The sequence below is a fragment of the Gadus chalcogrammus genome, chromosome 21, assembly GCF_026213295.1.
Source record: "Gadus chalcogrammus isolate NIFS_2021 chromosome 21, NIFS_Gcha_1.0, whole genome shotgun sequence".
In the NCBI taxonomy this organism is placed as follows: domain Eukaryota; kingdom Metazoa; phylum Chordata; class Actinopteri; order Gadiformes; family Gadidae; genus Gadus; species Gadus chalcogrammus.
Genome location: NC_079432.1, coordinates 9,159,591 through 9,183,859, shown reverse-complemented (window position 1 = coordinate 9,183,859; position 24,269 = coordinate 9,159,591). Strand labels below are relative to the sequence as shown.

Here is a 24,269-nt window from a genome sequence, read left to right as displayed (position 1 = left end):
GAGACTTTATAGATCAGAGCAGCTTCAAAGAGATGAGGTGTTCGCATGCTAATTAGGAGCAAGGCCATAGCTGGCTGTAATGTAAGGCCCGTTACCACCATGAAGATCCCAGATAATTCAACCAATTACCTGGCTCTGTAGTGCCAGGCAGTGACATTTCCCACCAGGTGAATGACCTTTCTGAGCTGCCCAAGTCGTTTCCTATGTAGGCTAACACCCGATGAGGAAGGCGCATTTGATTCGACAATGGATCACATCTTTTAATTATTGATGTGGTTATTTCATTGAGCCTTTTCTCACCTCCACTGTTTCCATCTCGATGGCTTCTGAAAACCGCTTGAAGGCAAGATGGTCTTCTGTGGCTGCTTCAAGAACCCTGCTTCGTAGAGTTCAGGGAGAGGAAAGGTGGAACGGGAAATGTCGGGTCAGAGAACAGCATGGGTGTGTGTGTGTGTGTGTGTGTGTGTGTGTGTGTGTGTGTGTGTGTGTGTGTGTGTGTGTGTGTGTGTGTGTGTGTGTGTGTGTGTGTGTGTGTGTGTGTGTGTGTGTGTGTGTGTGTGTGTGTGTAGATGTATGTGGTTATGTGTGTTGTTTGTAGGTGTGTGGGTGGTTATGCGTTTAATGTGTGTGTTTATGTGTGTAAGTGTATGTGGTTATGTGTGATGTTTGTAGGTGTGTAGACGGTTATGTGTTTAGTGTGTGTGTTTATGTGTGTAGGTGTGTGTGTAGGTGTATGCCTGCGCCTGCAAACATTCGAGAACATAAAACATGTTATATATAACCGTAACACTGTCTTTATGTGTGTGTTTGCGTGTGTGCGGGTTTGCATTCATCTGAAGTGTGTGCAGTTTAGTTGATATGTCTGCAAACACTCTACACATACCAAACAACAAATTCCCCATTGTCATTTTCTCTACAGTATATAATCAGCAAAATGGTCATATGAAGACAGGGCCCGAGCACTGCAAGGACCTCCTTACCATGTCTTTGTCCCCGAGGTCCTTGTGTGAAGTGCCCAAAACGGAAGTAGCTTTGTGGGCGGGTCGCTGCCGCTGTTGCTATTGTGAAAGAAAAAGATGGTTAACCCAAACAGATCAAGGAAGAGATGCCCTGAACAGTCATAAATGGTCAAAAATCTATGTTGGTTCATACACTCCATTATATTCTAATAGCCCGTTTGACTCACCAATCATAATGGATGGCTATTGCGTTTCTAAAAAATGAACCTCAATCATAGCTCTCACATTATAACTACAGTAACTGTGAACTTTGTACAATGACCCCCACTTCACTGAGCCTTTTTCAAAGTTATTTGAAAGGATGCAAGAGTATAAAAATAATCATCATCATGATCATACTGATAATCATGCTCATTATCATAATCATAATCATAACAATCATAATAATAAAACCCTTCGACTGCATCCAACTGCTTGGATATTTAAAAGCTAGATGCGCTTTGGGTCCGCTCAGCCCAAGCCCTAACGATAACGACCGGCTATCAGGATCACAGGAAACCTTTCAGGAGGACTGATGAAAAAGGGTTTTATCTTTCAGACGGCTCTGTAGACTTTAGATGCACCTGCAAGTTTAACGGGATGTAGAATGTGAACAGGCGAATGTGTCGTTAAACGGCGCAGGTGCTGGGATGACTCGTAAGGATGAGGTATTCCCTGACACATCTGTCGGGGTCCAGCAGACCCACCCCTTAAAAGCATGTTTTCACAGGGAAATTGAAGATTGGCCAGTACGGTTGTTGCCAGGAAACAAGCCGAGGTTGCTAAGGAGCGTGTCATAAATCCGAAAGGGTCTCGTGTCCATCATGGACTTCCTGGCCTCTGATTGGATACCATTTAAGTTGCTTGTTCGATTCCCCATTGATTCACCGTGTTAAACATGATTTGGTGGATTTATGACCGTTTATTCAAATCTTTGGTGTGATTCCTGATTATTTACAGAGATTTATAGGTTATGTTCTATTATATAGTCGGACTATTAACAACTAACTGAATAACGCCTAACAGGATTAGAACTGCTAGTCATACTATCATTTGAGTTGATTTTATTCAACAGAATAGAGAAAAGAGGATTTTTCAACCACATAACACAACCATATAAGCCGCATAAGGGTAATCAATCAAGGGCAAATAAATTGGGGAATATGGATTACTGCAATGTAGGCAATGACGCACAACACCATCATAAAGCATTCAAGGTGTGTGTGATTCATTTTGATTCCTCAGTCCATTATTCACAGGCGATTTCTTCAAACTAAGTATCGTAGGGACTGGTTGCTCATGCGAAGATCGGAAAAGCAACGTAAACAATAAATAATCAATAAGGGAATCTAAGTGTTTGGATTTACCCCAAACGCGCACACACACACACACATTCACAATACACACAAAGTTTTCAAACGAACACACACTCACATGCAGCCTACTTCACAACATTACTGCCCCACTGCTCAAGACGCTTTGTACACAGAACATCCAGTTCCCAAGTGTTTTTCATTATAATTGCACGGTTACAGTATATTTATCAGACACAAACCCTCACACAAACACACTGAGATTCAGTTACATTCAGTGATTCTCAGTGACTGTGACTCACTTTGTTATATTTCTATATTTCCAACATATTTTTTTTTAATAAACAAAATCAAGCAATACAGCTGAGAGAGCGAGAGAGAGCTAGAGAGAGCGAGAGCGAGAGCGAGGGCGAGGGCGAGGGCGAGGGCGAGGGCGAGAGAGAGAGAGAGAGAGAGAGAGAGAGAGATAAAACTGTTGATTTAGTACGATGCACATAATGTATTTTACATTTTTTGTGACGAACCTGCCTTGTCAGTTTTCTTCCTGTGGGGTCATTATTTATGCATTAATGTTGTGGAGCTAATTGTATGCATCAGCCATATCCGCCCACAGGAATGCAGGCAAGATGACACAGCGACTGGATGTTTTATGCAGGGGTATTTACATAACGCACTCGGGTGTAGCAGCGGAAAACCGCTGGTTTATACTGTATAACTCATCACATTTCAATCTCTGCATTTTATCATTTGTTTATATAGTTTTCTTCCACAGGAGGAGGCACGGTATAGATTTAGATATAAAAATAAAACATCCCTAAACATCCTCTGGCATTACGGTTTTAAATTAAGTTTTCTGTACGAGTCATTTGATCCCAATTGATTCGAAATAAATAGGACTTTGTACTTTATTAGTTTAAGGGTTATGACCTCTTGCTAAAGGATGTCGCCCCACTTATATACCAGCCATGGGGGGATCAGACCCAGTATCTTTCATCTGCCCCCCCCCCCCCCTGTACGTCTTGGTATCCGTTATCCTTGGTATAACGCCTGCGTCTCAAGCCTCAGGAACAAACGAGAAACAAAAGAACAACCAGCGTTTCCCGCCTCAACCGTCCTCATGACATCTGGCCTCGGGAAAAAAAAAGAAAAAAAGAAAAAAACATCGGCCAAATCGAATTGGCATAGTGGCGTCTGGAACACCGGAACACGTAGATTGACCTTGCCCGACTCCAAGTAAACAAACAACGCAATTGGGGGGAGAGAGATTGTTAAAAAGTCACGGTGCGACGAGTCAACTGAAAACAATGCTTGTTTGAAACTTGGCGAGCGAAGGGCCGGCCGTTGGTAAATAATGAATAAAAGACGCGACGGCAATGGCTGGATTGTCGTTGTGTCTTGTTTTAAAAACCTCTGGCCCAGAGGGTTCATCTGGCCGGCGTGGGCCGGGCGCTGGCAGAGCATGCTGAGAACGACAGACAATGGCTCGCAACATGTTGTCACCAGATGGATGGGAACGTGTGGGCTCTGAGCACTTCTCCTTGGGTTCCCCTCCCTACCCCTCTCTCTCTTCCCCTCTTTCTCTCTCTCACTGTTCGTCTCCCTCTCTGTCTCTCCGTCGGACTCTGTCTCGTCGTTCCACTTATGTCGCTCTCTCTCTCTGCCTGTCCGTCTGTCTGTCTCTTTCTTTATAACTTTCTCTCTCTACATGCTACTACTCTCTCTCTCTCTCTCTGCCTGTCTGTCTTTCTGTCTGTCTTTCTTTATAACTTTATCTCTCACCATTCCACCACAATCCCTCTCTCTCTTTGTCTGGCTGCCTTTCTCTATCGCTGTCTCCCGCTCTAATCGTAACCTTCCTCTTTTCCCAATCCCACTGCCTCCCCGAGTGGCGCTCCCCTCTCAGAAGACCCTGTTGACCTTGAGCGTCCCCCCTGGCCCAGGCTGAGATCACTCTGGTAACCCTCAGACCCCTCCTCGACTCTGCAGGAGCTGCTGCTATGCATAACGAACAGCGGTCTTTGTGTTTGTGTGTGAGAGAGAGAGAGAGAGAGAGAGAGAGAGAGAGAGAGAGAGATTGTGTGTGTATATGTCGGGCCACACACAGATATATTTATTTATGAATGTATGTATAAATGAATGCACATACATGTGTGTGTATATGACTATGTCCTGGCTGTGAAGTCATGGAGAACCTCTAAAGTCTTCCATACCATTAAGCCTTGACAGCTCTCAAGCTGGGCATATAAAAAGAATACTAATACTATTACATATATATATATATAAATATATAATTATTAAAAAACATTTCTGAAAAGATTCCCCAGCATTTACAGCGTCAACATTTGGAGCCAAGATGTGTGGGTATGGGATAGGGTGGGTTACTAAGCATGGTTTACACTAAACTGTTTAAACCATGTACCAGACAATCCCTCCTGGGAGGAACACATGTAATCATGGAAGCGGCAGGGGAGACAAACCCTCTATACATGCTTTGAAGCAGTCACAGACTGTTGAACAAGAACGGCAAATGAATCTTGCTGGTGCTGCCATGCCAGCATTCCCTGGAACTTTGGTTTGTGTAAAGCTTTTTGGTTTGGAGTAGCCGTCATGATTTCCTAGTGTGCTGAGTTTACTGACGTTTTACGTTCAGTGGCGACAGCATGCAATCGAGTACATCAAGGCGCACACTTCTCCCAGCACCCCCCAAAGGTTCACTTTATCTCTATTGGTCGGAACCGTCTCTGGCAGCGTCTGATTGATGATTATGAGATTAGAGATTGTGTTTGACTAGAGAGCCCAGTGGGTCGTCATCCTCCATGGCCTTTTTGACGGGTGCCATGTTAACCCTGATTAGAGGTAAATAAAAAAGCAATAGGACAAATAAACAATGGAATACAAAAAAATCGAATACCATCAAAGAGGATTCACAATAGCCACTTTCTACGCACAATCAATGAATTGATTTGACAAGGATGTGTGTAATTGCCTCAAAGAATTCTGGGAAATTCTCTATTTATATTTTGCATTTGTTTTTTTGCATATATTTACATTTAGCTGCTGTAGAAAAATATAACCAAAGTCACCCCAAAGCTTGATTGAATCGGTCCATTCTCCACAGCCTCTGAACTCACGGTGCACATCTCAAACTTCAAAAAAGATGATGACTCCAGTGAACATGCCGACGCCTAATATATATAACATTAAATCTGATTTCATGAATGTTGTTGTTGTTTATGCCTTAAAGAAACTCTTAATTACAAATAATGAGCTCCAGCGTGAACATCAGTGGAACACACTGAGACAGAGTGAGACGGCGCAACAGCTGGATCAAGCATTCCCTTTGATTGCAGCGTAATTAGGACAGCGCAATCATAGATGTTTGCCGCCTTTCGTGACTCCATGACTAATTGATGAGGAATGATTTGACCTATGAAAAATTTACAAGAACACCACCCCCTCACATTTCACTTCCTCCCCCCCCCCCCCCGGGGATATTTGTGGCCCTCTCTTCATCATGCATGAAGTGTGAGGGGCCAAAGGTGGGAAAGCTGCTTCATAAATAATCAAAACATTTAGCAGAAAGATAGAGGACAAGGACTGCTATTTTCTGCTTTTTTTGTCAATTAGCAGATGCTTTGAACCAGAGCGACCGTGTGATTTCTGACGCATCGCTTTAAGGAGCTGAGGAGGAGGCTCTGGCCGGGTTTCCACTGAACGGTGCCGCCTCACCTCAACGCTATACATGCACTCTCGGGGAGCGTCACGAAACGTTGGACATTGAAAACTGTCGCTGTACGAAGAATGATGTCATCTTTTAGGAGTCAAACACGGGGATGGAGGCTGGGAGTTATTTTTCCTTTACATGGAGCCAGACATCGTTTGACTTTCCATTAATTCTGAATAATTTCGGCGGCTTCTTCAAGCCGAATAAAAAAGTTGACTCATTAGTCGGGACACCAATGGTTCGGTTGGATCTATAGGAGGCCTATTAGGCTAGACGTCAGACTATGGGATTCAAACCCAGCACCCTTCAGCAGGGAGTCAATACCGGAGTGACAGCACTTTTCTTGCATGTGGTGAATTAAGTTTTTCTCCTCTGTCTTTTGTTTGCATCATAACAAGTCAGGCCCTGAAAAATATTTCACACAGTTTCAACTTTCTATACTTTCACCACGTCAGCCCCTCACAGATTCTGCTAAAGCACAGGGAACATTCTGTACTGCGTCCTCACTCGTTCCGTCTCTGAATAAACAAGAGTACACTTGTTTACCTCAAAACACCCTTCAGCCGGCAGTACTGGGAGAGCAATTTATCCGAGCAGGCATCGCCCCAAAACAATTTGGAGAAACCTGCGGCCATTTCTGAAAGACAGTTTCCAATGTTCTCCAAAACTAGAGTAGAATTCCCAAGATAATTAGTGACAAACGGAATGAAATAAATGTCCCTGTTCCTATAATGGACCCTCTTTCATCTTGTCCGTCTCCTAAATGCAACACCAGGACATCTGTTCATTCAATGTGATGAATACAGCGCATGACGTTTACGCCATGGTTGCGGAGACAGCAATTGATGATCGGCACGTCCTCACCAGGTTTCAGTAGCTCAGTGACTGGTGAATGAAAGTCAAAGAGGGGGAACACACACACATCCACACACACACACACACACACACACACAGCATCTTCTACTGTCAAAAGGTGACAGTGTGAGAAAGTGAGCGTGCAACAGTGAGAGAGAGTTTGAGGTGTGTGTGAGAGTGAGTGAGTGACAGAAAGAGATAAAGAGATAACATGAGAGGGGGAAAGAGATGGAGAGAATGCTAGACGAAAGGGAGCTAGAGAGAGAGAGAGAACTTGAGTGAGTCAGAGGAAAGGCAATCAGAGGAAGAGGCTGATGAGGGATCCTCTCATTGTGGCTCTGAGGGAGGAGTCGCGGGCCCGTGGTGAATGATATTCATCAGTGGAGGCTACAGTGCGTGGGCGTTGTGTTGGCGCTTCTGTACCAGCGAGGGAGGCGGGATGACTTCTGGGCCACTGGCAGCAGACGGAGAAGGAGGGAGGTATTTCATTTAGTTGCGTGAACCCCAGGTAGGTCTGGGAGGTGGGTGGGTTTGAGTTTCAGCTTCATCAGCGGCTTGGTGTCTGGAGGGTTGCCAGCCGGCTGCCGTGGCAACAAGGGAACAGGGGGTTGAGGAAGTGGGGGGGATGCCGTCTTTATTTGGGGTTTAATAGTCATCACCCTCACGCCTGTCTGAGCCAAAACCAGAGTCAGCAGGTATAATAACTTCATTGTTAGACACACACAGGGGGGGAATAGTAGGGCTATAGTTGAAGGGAGTTCGATGAGTGTATGTACAAACTGATCATTGGTTGAATTGAGATATGTTTATTATTCCCAGATATCTTTGTATGCCTAATGGGGGTCTGAATACCAGCATAGTGCCCCTCGTCTGAAAGGTACTGGGTTCGATCCCCAATGTCCCTAACCTAAACTGAAGAGCCTGAGATGCCCTTGCCTTTACCTGCTCCAAAATCAAGATGAGTCCCTGTGACAGAGTTTCTGCTAAATTACAAAATAGTACTATAATAGTTTGCGTATAAATAAAAAGGGTTTCATAGATAACATTAATAAACACAGTAAAACACAAACTTGAACCTAACTTGAATATGCTTTGAACATATAACGTAAACATTATTATCATGTTTACCTGGTCGAACACTTGGGTCAGGTAAACATGGTGGATGGTGATCGAGTGTGATTGTGTTACTAGCAGCTGCCACTAACACTGCTCCTACAAACTGGTCATACAACACAATGTTCCAGGCTGTCTGTACAGCTGAGTGGACCTCCTCTTTAAACCCAGGACATTCTCTCCACTGTGCAGTGGAGTAAAAATGCTACTGCTGGAACCCATTTCATACTCTTGTAGCCCATGGGCTGGAACTGAATAATTGAAGTATAGTAGGCCAGTTATGGCGACGGACGGAGTCGACCAAAATTTCAAAAGCCCCTTTTTCATTTGGTCAACTTCAGCAGACGCTTTTATCCAAAGGGACCTGGATTGGTTCAGATGCCACGAGGAAGCAGCTAGAAAGTGAAGACGTCTTGCACTGGGAAGCATACAGGTATAGGCTAAGGGAATCATGACACGCAGACTGATTGGTCCATACAATGTCTGGATGAAAAATCCTTTTCCTGGCCTTTAGAAGATGTTTACCACAATTTACTTTTCCCAATTCTATATCTAGTGCAGCTAGGTATGGAAGAGCTGCACTAGGTATAGGCACTCTTATCTAAAGATTTTCCGAACACATAGACTTGATGTCTGAACCTTACAGAAACTTTCTTTCTGATAGAATGCAACAATGTTGTCCACAAAGAAAGAAAACATAACAGTAAACAAACTGAATGTTGGTATTTCTTTCTTTCTATTGTGTGGGTGCATGGGAAGGGGTGAATGTGAATGAGTCTGATATGTGTGAATGTGTTTGCTACAGAATAGGAAAAAAGCAGAATTTGATAGACGTATCGATTGCCGATATGGCGATGAAAATGCTGTGCGTTCTCTAAAGGGGTATGGACTAAAGAGTAATCATACCATCTAATCTGCTGCAAAGGGCACTGTAAATGGATTTTCCCACAGAATAAGCCTGATAATCACCTTGAGGTTACGTGCTTGGTTGCGCACAGCGAGCATCAGCGAGCATCTGTATAGGTGATTAAGTCCACACAAAAAAATCAGGTATGCATGGGATATTTGGAAGCTGCTGAGCGCTTCGAACTCCACATTAAAAATGGTTATTCTGTCATTTAAGAACTACCATGAAGTGGTAAGAAATAACAGGATCGCAGGGCCATGCCCGATGTAGAAAACACAATGTAAACCCTAATGCATGAAGAATCGCGCAGGCTGGTGCATTGTAGGATTTCTTTGAGTGTCCTCTCTACACAATATATGCACACTCTCGTAGATTCATCTGAATCTACATGACTGAGACTCAGGGCTGTATTCCTCTCATAACAACATCCAGAGTGAACGCCTCAGCCAGAATGCACACCCCTTCAGCCTCAGCTCCAGCTTCAGCTCCAGCGCAGACATTTTCTCTAACCAGTAAACCTGAGGCAGCAGGTATTTCTGAGGCGTGTTCACATTCCCCTTCTTGGCAAACTGTCAAGGTGTCAAATACACGCCCAGTGTACACCAGGCAGCCCAAAATGGGCTCTAGTCAAACAGGGTATCTAAGTAGTGAAGTGTGGGGCTGCAGTACACTGTGGGGTGGCTGCAGCTCACTCATGACAAGACTCTGGAAACCCCCAGATATATTTTATGAGGGGCCACCACCAACCCACCCATCCCCAAACACAACTCCCCATTCTCCCCCAGACTGACCTACAGGTAGGAGCTGCAGGATGGTGTTTCTCAACCAACAGAAAAACCTGGGAAATTAACAATAAGAATGAAGCAAGTCTCCCCCCCTCCCACACAAAAGGAGAACTAATGTTGTAGTGCCAATCAACCATCTGCACCGATTTGCATCCGTGGTTCTGCAACACGCCCCCCCCCCCCAGCCCCCCTCCATTTCTCTCCTTTCCACTTTCACTTTCTCTTCACGGAGAGCTGAGCCTGAACAGGGACGGCGGGGCCAGCCTGGCTGCTGCCACCGTCAGCTCGCTGGGATCACTTCCAGACAGAGCCAGATGCGACCCTTGATCGTCGGAGGGCGGGAGACACAGTCACATGGTCGCATTGTCATTGAAAGGCAGATGGACGGGGCGGGGCGGGTCGGGTCGTGCATGTGAGTCACGGGTTTGTAGTCGCGTTGATACACATGGGTTGGTTATGGATTAGAATAGATATCTTAAAATGCATGCTTATATTTGTTGACCAGGGTGTCATCTGCGTAATCTTTCAACGTAAATTCCTTCCAGTGGATTGCATTTAGCCATCTACATCCCCGAGTGTTGCATTGCTTTATGGAATGCACAAACTGATGGAAAAGAGGCTCGTTCAATTCCCTACAAAGGTGGAGTAAAAGTAGAGGCACAACAGGGTAGTGGCTGGGGCTTATTTCATTGTATTTTAATGAAAACTAAGGACTAGGGCTTTACCGATATATCTGCTACCCTTGGCCAATATGTGTCATATCAGTAGATGGCAACCAATATTAACGGCTGATATTAACACAAGTTTTTGTGCTATGTTTTGAAAAGGTCAATGGTATTTTCGGCCAATGCGGAAAATGTTATTAACAAATATCAACCAATGTTGAAGACAGGAAGAATCTTCAATATAGGCAACGTGCACGGCCTGTTTTAGTGTATTTTAAAGATTGGTGACTATGATAACGTTGATCCCTCGGAGGAATGTTTCAGTTTTATGTTTACTTGGAAAGGTCAAATCTCAATCCTAACCCAAATCGATGGCCATCGATTTGGCCATAGATTTTGGCCATCGCAACACAGGAATTGTGTTTTCTAAGCAGAAGCCTCATGCCTCAGGAAGAACTCACATTTTTGAATGCGATACTTATATATAAGTAATGTAGTGTGAATTAATAAATGAATGATGAGTATAAGGATAAAGAGATGAGGCCTTTAAGTCCATAAAAAAGAGTTCGGCCTCCCAACCGAAAAAAGGGCTTTCTGGAAACAATGTGACCTTCAAGATGATTTTCTTGTAGTTCTTCGTTGCTTTGATTTAACACAAAAGCGTGCGTCCTTCAAACTCTGAGAACTGTCGGAGACTCTGCAAGTAGCTGGTACGCAAATAATGAGGAGAAAAGACAAAATTATCGCCAGCGCTTTATTAATAATGCAAGGCAAATCTTGGTCCAACACTTTGTATCGCGGCACAGTTCTCCCTTGGAAAAGTGAGCCGAAAACGAACCAAACTTTGGAAGGAGAGCATGAGCTGCTCTGAACACGTGCCCAGCAGCCAGGGACTAAACCAAGAGCCCATGCCAATATATACCCCACACCTCCAGGGCTTCTGCCACGGATCCCAACCCGCATCCACCGGGCATCCAGGAGATGTTTGAGAGCCATATGTTGTGTATCATTACCTGACCCCAGGCATATGTTTATAATACAGTGTGTGTGTGTGTGTGTTTTTTGTGTGTGTGTGTGTGTGTATGTGTTTGTGTAAGTGTGTATATATGCATGGGTTCGGCTCATGGATGGCGGCTTGAAGGTAGTGTGTGGGGAGGGTGAGCCGGGGGAGTCACAGAGCAGGTGGTTCCGTAATGACTGTCTTGCGGCTTGGCTTTACTCGCTCACTCCCCTCTACGGGGGGGGGGGGGGGGGAAGAGAGAGAGAGAGAGAGAGAGAGAGAGAGAGAGAGAGAGAGAGAGAGAGAGAGAGAGAGAGAGAGAGAGAGAGAGAGAGAGAGAGAGAGAGAGAGAGAGAGAGAGAGAGAGAGAGAGAGAGAGAGAGAGAGAGAGATCATTGATGCACCTCAAGCTCTGACAGTTTACTGTCCCCCCCTGTCTCCCTAGGTCCGTGTCTCCGTGGTCCCATGGTGTGACATCAAACTGCTGGTGGGGTGTAGGAGGGGGCAAGGTGAGGGTGGAGGTAGGGGTGGAGGGGGCAGGGGTTGAGACGCCGGAGGCATGCCCGCAGCGTTCAATCATCCGACATGCAGATCTCGCCTCGTGGTCCCTGTCAGCGTTGAGGGACGACGGTGGAGAGGCAGTGGACTCCACCCTGGGGGGGAGGGGGGGGGGGGGGGGGGGTTGATTGTTGTCAGGGGCCAAGGTGACCGCACCTGAGAGAGGAAGAGAAACCTGTCTCTCTACTCGAAGGGAGGGGAGGAGAGGCAGGGGCTGCCTGTCACTGTTGATCAGTTCCCAGTTCAATATGATTGACCCGGGCAGGAAATCTTTACCGCTCTCATGCATGGATGGATGGATGGAGACTCGAGAACAGGAGAGGCAGAGAGATAGAGAGAGAGCGTGGCAGAGAGAGAGAGACGGAGGCACATCAAAGCGTTGCGCGGCGCGCGGTGGCTCGCTCATGCATGCTAACGCGGCGGCCAAGGTCAGTAAGGGGATGGGGGGGGGTGTTGCTAAGTGACTGCTAAGAGATGCTAGCTCGGCTGGATTGTTGTGGACATTGATTTAACGCCGGTGCTAAATGATTCATACGCTGTCAGAGGCTATGCTTGGTACAGTAGAGGAGGATCCCTTCAAATTATTTTATTGATCGCTAGGAATGGACGTGTAGGCTTGGTCGTCTTGGGGTCAAAGTATTTATTGGATGCAGCCGATCTTCATTCGCTTTTAGTTTGCAGATGGTATAGGAATTATACATTATATTTAAGTACAAATTAATATTTAAATAAAAAAAAGATTTCTTAAAACAAAATCTTTATCTCGCTTTTGAGATCATCCTTGCATTTAAGGACCTCTCCGGGGCTAAACCATTAAATCTGTACCATTTACACACATTCTGTCAGTCTGTATTTACATAAAACTGTGATCACTGGTATCCAATTGGTATAATGAGCTGTCAAAATGCACATAAATACACCATGGGCAATGTGCTGACACCCAAACGGAAGCGCTGTTAATTAACGTACTATGGTTAGCCCTGTCGGAAAAACAATTCATGAATACCCGAACAACAAGCCGGCCTTATTTTATCTGTAATGAGTTGAATCAAACGAAATTGATTCTTGAAGATTGGTTTCCCCGATCTCATCAAGTAACAGTATTTCCTACTGATTGTAAGATTTGAGCCGAGCAGGTGAGCGTGTGTGTTTGTGTTTGTGTTTGTGCGTATTTGTGTGTGTGGGGGTGTGTGCTATTGAGTGATTGTGTGTTAGTTTGAGTGTGTGTGCACATTTCTTAATGTGAGTCTGTGTATGCGTGTGTGTGTGTGTGTGCCTGCATACCTGTGCGTGTTTTCTTTTGTGTGTGTCTCTGAGTGCGTGTGTGTGTGTATGCATGTGGTGTTGTCGTGGCTAAGATGTAAATAAGTTCGCTAATCCAACAGGGGCTAGTGGCCGACTTACAATTTGCATTTTGAACGTTTTCCTCCCCACAGGGGGCTCCGAGAGGTTTATTAGTTCTGTTATTTATCGATTGATTTATTTATTTACCTTTTCGCCTCTTTATGACCACTAAACCATAGATATGGTGCATGCAGTGAAAGGTCCCTCGTTGGCCATGAAATGGAAGCTGATATATGCATTACACACTGCTGATCCAAGATGGCATCAATGCCTCAATACCGCCACAATGGCTTCTTGATGATTATACTATAAAAGGTGCTCACACAGAAAAACAGATGCATTCAACAATGTTTTTGGAAAGTGGGCACTTATGTTTTACACATCACAGGTTCAGGGAATTTAATGGGTTTTAGATGAATGTTTGCTTTTAACATGCTAATAAATATACTTTTAGATGTTTATCCAACAACAACTTTGTCTATTTCTGTATTAATACAAATAATGTAACGATAAAAGTCCCATGTGACCCAAGATATAGATTGGGAGATCATACCCAACGAATCGGCTGGCAAGTATATAACCTGTAAAGAACCGCATTACATAACCGGTCCCACCCACACCCCCGAAAACAAAGGAGTGCCCCCCCCATTTCTATTCAGTGAGGAGAGACGGATTGGAGTTTATTTCATAATATGCTCCATAAAGCAGCACTAAACCTTTAAAAAAGAGGAAAGGGAGAGATAGAGAGGGGAGGAGAAAGAGGGAGACATAAAGTGACGGAGAGACAGAATGACAGGGAGAGACAGAGAGAAAGAGATGGAGAGACAGAAAGAGAGAGAGAGAAAGAGAGGGTGAGATGGAGAGACAGAGACAGAGACAGAGACAGAGACAGAGAGACAGAGACAGAGACAGAGACAGAGACAGAGAGAGAGAGAGAGAGAGAGAGAATATCAAGGGGGTTGGAAGGCCTAAATGGCCTCTGACTCCAGGAGGGGGACGGGGGGGTGATAAAGGAACCCATGAGGATCTCTATGGAAACGCATACAACGCTTTTCTGCCAAGGTATCACAGGAAGAGGAAGAGAGAAAGGGAAGAGTCAGGTTACTTTGAATGAGACTAGAAGTGATGACGGCGCCGTATGAAAAGTGCAGAGCCCCGGACGGACTGCTCGCCACTGATTTGGGATAAAGGGTTCCATATAGGCTAAATGTACGAAGCGGACAGGTCTGACAGGCGCTGTGTGGTGTGATATCACACCGCTGGGGTGCTTCCAGGTAAACCATTAGCGTGCAATCAAATATTGGCAAGGGCTGAAATTATTGGAATGCCCCCCACACACAATTCAAATGCAAGTTCCCAGGAGAGATGGAAGGCGGTACTGGGGTATTGTCCGGGTTCAAACATTTCCCGGATTCGACCCGTCTCTCCGCCAGATTCTTTGATGGAAACGAAACAGCGTTGGGGATAGTGTAATGTACTGACGAATGGGAGGCCGGGAGAGAAGGAGAGACCGAAGGAAGGGAAGGGAGTGCATAGAGAGAGAAGGAGAGACAGAAGGAAAGGAAGGGAGAGCCGAGAGAAGGAGAGGGAGAAAGAAGGAAAGGGAGAGCTGAGATGGAGAAGGTGAGACAGAAGGAAAGGAAGGGAGAGACTAGAGAGAGAAAGAGAGCCAGAAGGAAAGACAGAAGGAAGGGAAGGGAGAGACTAGAGAGAGAAAGAGAGCCAGCAGTTAAGACAGAAGGAAGGGAAGGGAGAGCCGAGACAGAAGGAGAGAGAGAAAGAGAGACAGAAGGAAAGGAAGGGAGAGACGAGAGAGAGAAAGAGAGCCAGAAGGAAAGACAGAAGGAAGGGAAGGGAGAGCCGAGACAGAAGGAGAGAGAGAAAGAGAGACAGAAGGAAAGGAAGGGAGAGACGAGAGAGAGAAGGAGAGACAGAAAGAAGAGAAGCGAGAGCTGAGAGAGAGACAAAAGGAGAGACAGAAGGAAAGGAAGGGAGAGACGAGAGAGAGAAGGAGAGACAGAAAGAAGAGAAGCGAGAGCTGAGAGAGAGACAAAAGGAGAGACAGAAGGAAAGGAAGGGAGAGACGAGAGAGAGAAGGAGAGACAGAAAGAAGAGAAGCGAGAGCTGAGAGAGAGACAAAAGGAGAGACAGAAGGAAAGGAAGGGAGTGCCGAGGGAGAGAAGGAAGCGAAGCGAGTGCCGAGAGAGAGGAGGAGAGACAGAAGGAAGGAATGGGAGAGACGAGAGAAAGAAGGAGAGACAGAAGGAACGAGACAGGGCAGCGTGTTGGGAAATGGAAGCGACGCCAGCGGTATGGGGAGGATAATAACGGGCGGTGGCTGAAAGGTTGCCGCTGTATACTTAATTCAAGCTGACAGGGTGGAGGATAAAAATGGGTTTCTCAGCCGGAGCCAGACCAGAAGGGGCGACCCCTGTGCAATCGTCTTGATAGAGGGGGGGGGGGGGGGGGGGCACACACACACACACACACACACACACATACCAGCACCTCCTCTTCTTCTTATTCTTCTGGCTGATAAGGGAGCGAGACAGGAGGTGCTGTGAGTAGGAGGTGCTGGTGGAGGTGGGTGGAGGTGGGTGGTGGGGCGGTGGAGGCACTTTATCGAAGGTGAAAAGTTGCAGTGTTTCCAGAGTGGACAGCCTCGAGGGTGGCTGCCATGAGATTAGGGGCGGTTATTAAAAAGCAATGGGCCGTACCTTACAGTCATAATGCTCCCCCTCCCAATGTGTGTACTGCAGTGTGTGTGTGTGTGTGTGTGTGTGTGTGTGTGTGTGTGTGTGTGTGTGTGTGTGTGTGTGTGTGTGTGTGTGTGTGTGTGTGTGTGTGTGTGTGTGTGTGTGTGTGTGTGTGTGTGTGTGTGTGTACATGATGGCATCGGTATCATTACATGCTCTGCAGTGAGGAACACAACCCTGCTTCAATACTTTGACCGGTCTTGTTTCTCAAGCGCTGCTTTTACCTCCATAATTTCCTGTCTCACTCTCTCCAGCCCTGCCTGTCTCACCTTCTCCACCCCTTACCCCTTACTTATAGTCATTTCTCGCCCCTGCTGTCTCACTCACTCTCTCTCTGTACATTTACATAGAATTACAAATCCATTGAAAACCATATATGGGCATCTGGCATATACTGTATATGACATGAATGTGTGCTAGCTTTGAATGATTCATTTCACCTTTTCAAGGAGATGACGAGGGAAGATGATAAAGTCACGTTGCCATGGTATCCTATAATGTCTCATTTGCAGCACCGGAGATGGATACCGAGGTGGGGTTGCGGTGGAGGGTGAGGTTGTGCTTCGCCATAATTGCCGCCATCGTAAAGGCGTGTTTGATTACCTTTATAAAGTATTCATGTGGCTTGGCGGCTGAGGGCTCCACAGTGTTTCACGACGGCCCGGTCCGTGTGCGCCGTGACGAATCGGAGTAATAAAAAAGCGTATAGAAAAAAAAAAGAGAACAAGCGGGAAATAACTCTGAAGCTTCCAAAGAGCCAGGATAAAACGGTCTCATATTTTAACAAGGCTGGGTTCCAATACTTTCAAATGCAACGGCTCGCGCGTTCCCACGCGCTCGTAGGAAACGCTGAGATGTAACACATCGGAGACACTTCGTCAAAATCGACTCCGCCGACAGGGGGAGGGGGGGGGGGTAATTATGCAGATGTCGCTCAACTTAAGCATAAATCTTTAGAATCTGCCGGTTTCTTCCAAAGGGGTGGCACCTGCATACCGTGAGCTTCAGCTGACAGAAAGGAACGGAGCAGCATGTGACTCCTATGACGTCCCATGCTTCAAAGAACGGACTGGGAAAAGCTAACATTCTCTTTCTGGTCATCTGTGACTCAGTGACGAGATGGTTCCCTGTATCATTCACCTCCTTCCTCTGACACCTCTCTCCCCACACCTCCTCTCTAACTCCTAACAGCTAATGATGGGTTAGAAACCATCAATACAGCCCTGTGTGTGTGTGCGTGCGTGAGTGTTGTTTTTGTATACAAACACGTTTTTAGATGTTTTTGTGCATCTCTCCTGAAGGCAGTGCATGTAATGCAATCTCTTTTTCCCTGTTTGTTCCTAATGGATGTGTAATATAGAGGTTTTGTACTAGAATGAATATGGATGGTGTGCACGTGGAGGCAGGCTGGTAGACCTTGGGGATTTGGGATGGATAGAAGTTTATATGTAATTATGCTATATTCCCAACATTTCTATAGCTATGTTGATTTCATGTCGATTTATTTTGCTTGCATTCATCACTTTAATGTAATGTTGTTCTTATTCTTGGTTTGGAAGGAAAAATGTATAACATTGTCCATCAAAACTCTTAATGCCATGGAAAAACATCACTACTGCTGCTTCCTACTTATCCTCTATTATTATAATAATACACATATAATATTCATATTCATTCATCACGCCTGTCATCACCTCTTTGGTGTAACTTCTGACACCTTACAAAATGCAGGCGGTAACATTTTATAACCAGAACAAAATCAATATTCACGGTGCAAATGTCCTTGAATGGTCAATTATTTCAACACAAATCACATTTTGACAGCCTTATAGGATATGACAGTCATATTTCTCTTAATATGTAATGCAGTGATTGAATGGTTGCGAATGTTCGTCTGGGCTTTGCGGTTTGCCACAGCAGTCCCAGTATGGACATGATGTTAGTTCTCTAATACTCTGAGGTTTTACGGTTAAAGACCAAATATGGTGTTCATCAGACAAACTCAGATTTAATTGACTGAACAAGAACAAGTTATCTCTCATCAACAATAAAATCCTAGAATGATTCCCTTGCGGCTAAATAAAACCAAACAAATGAAGAACAGACACATTCGAAAGCTAATCCTGCAGTCCTAACGATTTCATTGCATAAAGATGACAATGCAAAACTAAACCTTAGCACATTGGACCTTGTTTCGATCATCTCTTGTAATTGAGAGATCAATTTTGTCTTACTGTGGTTTTGGTCCGTCTTAGTTTTTAATTTTGTCTCTTCTAAACACAAACTCAGATTTTCTATTTATTTGAATTGTAATTGGACCTGATTTTCCTTGCCTGTTTTAACTTATTTTAAATCTATCCTTCATGTCTATAAAAATGATACAACCAGAGAAAGCGCCGTAACTAACGAAATACGATTGACAATGATTCCTTTCCTCAAACTGTGTAATAATGTGCACAACGTAGGAATTTAAATTACAGTCACAGTCGTTTCTCATAGCCATCGATTGATTCACTGTTATTATTGATTCAAGCAGTTTGTAGAGGCATGGGCTGGCTCCGTCGGGGAGAGGGGGTTTGGATCCTAGCCAAAGGTACTTGGTGTGATCCCCAGTGTCCTCGGTACCTCGGGATACCTAACTCCTCCCTGGTCCTAACAGGACACCTCTCTGAAGTGTAGAGTCCCTGACTAAATAGGAGACAAAGGTAAATAGCGGCTTGGACACGCACACAGAGGCAGACCTGCACTCATAGCCCGACCGGACACTTAGCCGACTAGTGATCCTCCACCCCTAGTGATCGCCCCTATGCCTCTCCCCCAGGAGAGAGACAGACAGACAGAGAGACAGAGAGACAGACAGACAGAGAGACGGAGAGAGAGAGAGAGAGAGAGAGAGAAAAAGAGAGAGAGAGTTAATCTGAGATACACAATTACACACACCCATAGAGAGAGAGAGAGAGAGAGAGAGAGAGAGAGCGAGAGCGAGAGCAAGAGCAAGAGCAAGAGAGAGAGAGAGAGAGAGAGAAAGAGCGATAAGGGGTCTTCCCACCTTGTCAGCCCGCTGACTCCTGGTAATGACTTCTCACTTTACACCCCCCCGCATTTGCACACACACACAAACACACACACTCAGACACACACACACACACACACACACACACACACACACACACACACACACACACACACACACACACACACACACACACACACACACACACACACACACACACACACACACACACACACACACCCCCAGCCATCCTTCGATCTGCCAGGGCTGCGCCCCAACATCCTGTATGTGAGGCAGCAACCTGATGCCGCCGCCCTGCTCTGGTGCCCTGCCCCGGCTACGGGGCCCCTGGAGCTCCGCGGAGAGCCCACGGCGGGCCCCAGGCCTAGGGGGAGATGGGGCAAGCTCGATGGGCCGCTGGAGGTGGTGGTGGGTGTTCCCGGACAGCAGAAAGGTCACATACAGCACTTAGTGAGGGAGCTGAGGAAACAACGGGAGGGGTTTGCGCTAGAATGGATGAACAGGGATCAGGAGAAAGACCAGTAGAGCGGACGGAGGGGGGGAGCGAGGTAGAGAGCATGGATGGAGGGAGAGGGATGATGGATGATGGATGTAGGGAGGAACGGGCGGATTGATGGATGGAGGGATAGATGGATGGATTGATGATGACTGGATGGAATGTTGGATGGATGGATGGATGGATGGATGGAGGGATAGATGGATGGATTGATGATGACTGGATGGAATGTTGGATGGATGGATGGATGGAGGGATAGATGGATGGATGGATGATGACTGGATGGCATGTTGGATGGATGGATGGATGACAGATGGATTCATGTTTGGATGAAGTGACGGATGAACGATGCACGGTTGATAAGTAAATGGATGGATGGATTAATGGATGGATTGGTAAAAGCTTTTTCCGATTAATAGCCTTCTACAAAGCCCTGCCAGCATGGCATGTTAGCGGAGATAAAAGAACATTAAGAGCAACCGCCTATATAAGGAACAATACTTCGCCAGCCTGTTTTCTGTTTACAAAAGGTACCATTTCCTGCCGTCTATCCATTAGAGGCGAGGTTATCCATAAAAAAAACAGCAGTGCTCATATTACGAAAATACAAATGCAAATAACACCGCATATTGGTCTCATCTTCGCTCTCTGTTGTCTGTATTTACACAAATTGTAGTTAACCAAGTCCATAATGTTCTTTGTACTCTGGCCACTTACCCCTTATTCATACACTGGCAACCAAACACTAGCGGTTTACTGTCAGTCTACTTTTCCTGTTATGCAACCAAACTTTCTACACTTTGTAGAAGGTTTGGAAATTATTGTATTACATTATGGGCACATTTGTGGTGTTTCGTTTGTTTCGACTACTTTGGGAGACTTTTATAGTTTGGTTGTCTGAATGTTGGTCCTTCTTTGATGCCCAGGGTTGTCTTTCACCCAAGAAGTCACTGCTGCAGTCAGTCAAGTGCACTGCCTTGTTGTGGTCTCTGAGGGTGATGGCGAGAAAATTAGGTCAATTGTTTCCTCTTGGATTTTAATGACATTTATTGATGGCTTTAATACGTTTTCCCTCTCTTCGGACAGTGTTATTTTTTCTGTGGGGAGTGATGGTGGTGGCGTCTGCGAGAGAACTAGAAAGAAAGCAGAGGGAGAGTTAGAGAGAGAGAGAGAGAGAGAGAAAGAGAGAGAGAGGCTGATGGGAAAGAGTGAGCAAGAGAGAGAGAGATTGAAACAGAGAGAGAGGGGGGACAGCGAGAGGCAGTGATTGAAAGAGAAAGAGAGAGAGAGGGAGAGATGGACGTAGATTGAAGAAGAGAGAGAGCAAAAGAGGGAGAGAGAGGGACATGGATTGAAAGAGAACGGGAGGAGAGAGAAGAAGAGAGTTTGAGTTAGCGAGAGAGATCCCCACTAGAGTCCTGTCGTCCTAATCCCCTCGGTCGAAAGCAAAGAGTCAATTATTCTTCATTTGTCTTTTATCGGCCCCCTGGTGTCTGGGGACGGACGGGGCCACTCTGGGCCCCCTGTCAGACACTTATTGATGCCGTCTGGCCACAAGGGCTCAAGACTTCTCCGAGCCAGGGGGTGGGGACTTTAAGAAGAAAAGGAGCAGTTGGGACTTCGCTTGGCTGCAGTAGAGGTCAAATTGGACGCTGAAGGATCATTCTGAGCCAAGGCGACTACATGAAAATGATGGAAAATAATGTTTTCTCTGGGCAATAGAGAAGAATGGTGTGTACCTGGAAGGACTGTCGGTTTCTGCCATGTAGACAGACAGATTGAACCACAACGGTGCACATCGCAGCCTCACAATGCCACGGCGATTACCTGCGAACGTAACAGCTGTCACAAGACATCAACGGGCGCAGTAAACTCGCAGGAACCAAAATCCAGCTAAGTGACGTTGGAGCCGCATAATATATGTGAGAGTTCAAGTAAGGCCTCTGTGTCCCGGTCTTTCACACACACACACACACTGTGGATGAATGTCACTGGTTGCCAATGCTAACACTGGTCCACCCCTTATTCAGTATCCCTTTCAAAATTCCACTTCAGTTCCACTTCATATTAAGTTGCAATATAAAACTTTCACTGCACTCGAGAAGAGTTGAAGCCTAGCCATGGTCTCTGCACGTGGTGGAGCAGTATAAAGAAGGACTTGATCTGCTCCCCCATTTTTTGGGTCATTTTGTTTATATGTTTTAAATATTATATATATTTTCATTCCCATTCAGGGTTGTCCTTGGCTAACCTTATGCCTCGCCTGGTAATGCTGGCGAGTATAAAATGTCAGTTTTGTTGAGCCAATGGAGACCGTTCTCCCGAGGAATTGCTCGATATGCATTCTGACAGCTGTCCTCAGGTTACGTATGGCTTTGAAAAAACAACCCAAAAATGTAAAACGAGGCAGGTAGCCAGAGGCGGATGTGATGATGTGTATCTAGTGGCTAGAGGAGGTGTTTTTAAGGGTGAAACCGAACGTGAGAGATGGACTTCCAGCCATCAACCGTTTGATGCCTGGGCTCGGACGTCTAAAGATGAAAAGATCGGGACCTTTCATCTCCAGGGCGAAATAGAAATGAATCGTCTCCCTCTTTGAAAGATTTGCTGCGGACACATGCGTCGACAAATGGGCGAGCTATAACAAGCATGCATGCGAGTGAGAGCGGTCGGTCGCCACTCTGCTTTGCTTTGCACTTCAAATTCATTCTTAAAAGGTTTTTTCGCTCAAACACTAGTCAAACATCCGCACCGTGTACTTTCGTCATATACACATGCACCACTCTCTCTGTCGCACACACACTCACTCACATACAAACACACACACACGCACGTCCCATTAGCACCTTCTCAGGGATGATTAGGGAAGCGAGCGAAGGTGTGATGGACGACAAGAGATGGCTGTTTTTCTTTTTTTAATTAGCTGTATTTTGCGCCGACGCTTCGTTCCTCGGATGCGACGGATGACTCCCAATGGCCTCCCGGACCATCACCGGGACGTTAAGTGGAGCCTAGCAGACTCACTCTATCGCGAGCGGGCGCACGTTGAGCAAGAATAACTTGTAATTAACTCTGTGCTTCTTTTTGGGGTTCAAAGTTGCTTCGGTTTCCTGCAGTCACAAAAGAAGTAACCCTTAGGAAGGCCTATGCTATGCGTGCCACCACACTGGAAAGCTGAGGTCTGCTTTTTATTGACTTAGAAGATCTGGAGCATTTGATCCACGGAGACTGGCAGGGAGTTCAGACACAGGTCATTAAGGTATAGGGGGGTTCTCTCTAGAGCAGAGGTCTTCAACAGGGGTTCCGCGACCCCTAGGGGGTCCGCGGAGGTACTGCAGGGGGGGTCGCGAAAGCTTTGGTTGATTAGACAATTTTTTTATATTCCCCCCGCGATTTTTTCCACAAATTGAAATGTCTTTAAATACACATTAACATGAATCTAACACACTAGCCGCGTTTACATTAACACTTTTGATCCGATTTCTATGGGAATAGATCTATTCCTATCATCTGATCCAAATGTAGTACTACTATATATATGGCATTTACAAAAGTGATAAGCGTACGTTCATATGACTCTCGCGCACACCTGACACATCTGGACTGGCTGCGACATTTTTATGCATTTGATTTTAATGAAAGCCCAGCAGGAGAGAGCTTTTCTCTGCCTGCTCCTTCAATAAAGAAGAAGGACAGCACAGCGACGTCAGTTTCTCGTCCGGTCTTTATATCTACCCCCTCTTCCCGCCGCAGACAATACGTGTTTGGATGAGTGTGCGCAGCCAAGACTGTTGGGAGAGAGAGAGTGCTGTTATGTACAGAAGGCTGGCCATTATCGGGAAAATAAGCAATCAGTAGAGAAATAGTCCACACAATAGGGCGTTGACGTCGCTTAGCAACCGGACACGCTGGGGTTGATAAGTTACCGGACTACTGGCGGAGTGGTAAGAAGACACCAACAAACTTCACTAGTTTTCGTTTCCACATTTATGTTTTAAAATTGTCCATTTGAATAGCTTTTATGCATGATTCCATGCAATTTACAGACATTGTTGATCTTGGCAGGTATCGGTTTATTATGGTATGTTATCTTTATGAATGGCAGTGGCATTGCCACCCTACTCACTATACCTTGCACATGTTTAAAATAAAAACATGAATATATGAACCTGTGTATTATTTGAATATCTTAGTATTGAATGCAAAATAACAAGGTACATTTATACATGGCACTATAGGACCAGTTTAATATAAAACACAACTTTATACAATATATAAGTAGGGGGTCCCCGCTCCATCTCTCCATCAGTTTGGGGGTCCTTGGCCTGGAAAACGTTGAAGACCCGTGCTCTAGAGGCACCAGGATGTTTGACAGACAGGTAGGCTTTAAACATTGTGGATGCAGACCAGTACCTATGGTCTGATAGTCACATGATCACTGATGGAACATGTCTCTTGTCAATGGACTGCATTTATAACATGCTTTTCTGACTTGTGGCCACTGCAAGCATTTCACTCTTAGCTCCTCACGTCCACCCGTTCATACACACATACACACACTGACGGCATGGTCGAGCCAGGGATCGAACCATCAACCTTCCGTTTACCAGACAACCCCTACTGTTGTTAACACCAGACGGTTCTCCCTAACTTGTTTAGCTCTACATCATCTCTCCTGATATGTCACACCTGAAGTAAGTTCAGCATCCCCTCCAGGGCCC

General features: G+C 45.6%; 1 long non-coding RNA gene across 1 annotated transcript in view; it reads right to left on the bottom strand.

Moving 5' to 3' along the window:
- Positions 1 to 299: 299 nt before the first annotated feature.
- The window catches only part of LOC130374617 (uncharacterized), a 73,124-nt gene continuing 49,154 nt past the window's right edge, over positions 300 to 24,269 (bottom strand). The window contains exons 3-4 of the long non-coding RNA XR_008893634.1: positions 981 to 1,058; positions 300 to 376 (exon numbers count right to left, since the gene is read on the bottom strand). This is a non-coding gene — a long non-coding RNA (uncharacterized LOC130374617). The remainder of the gene's footprint in view (positions 377 to 980; positions 1,059 to 24,269) is intronic.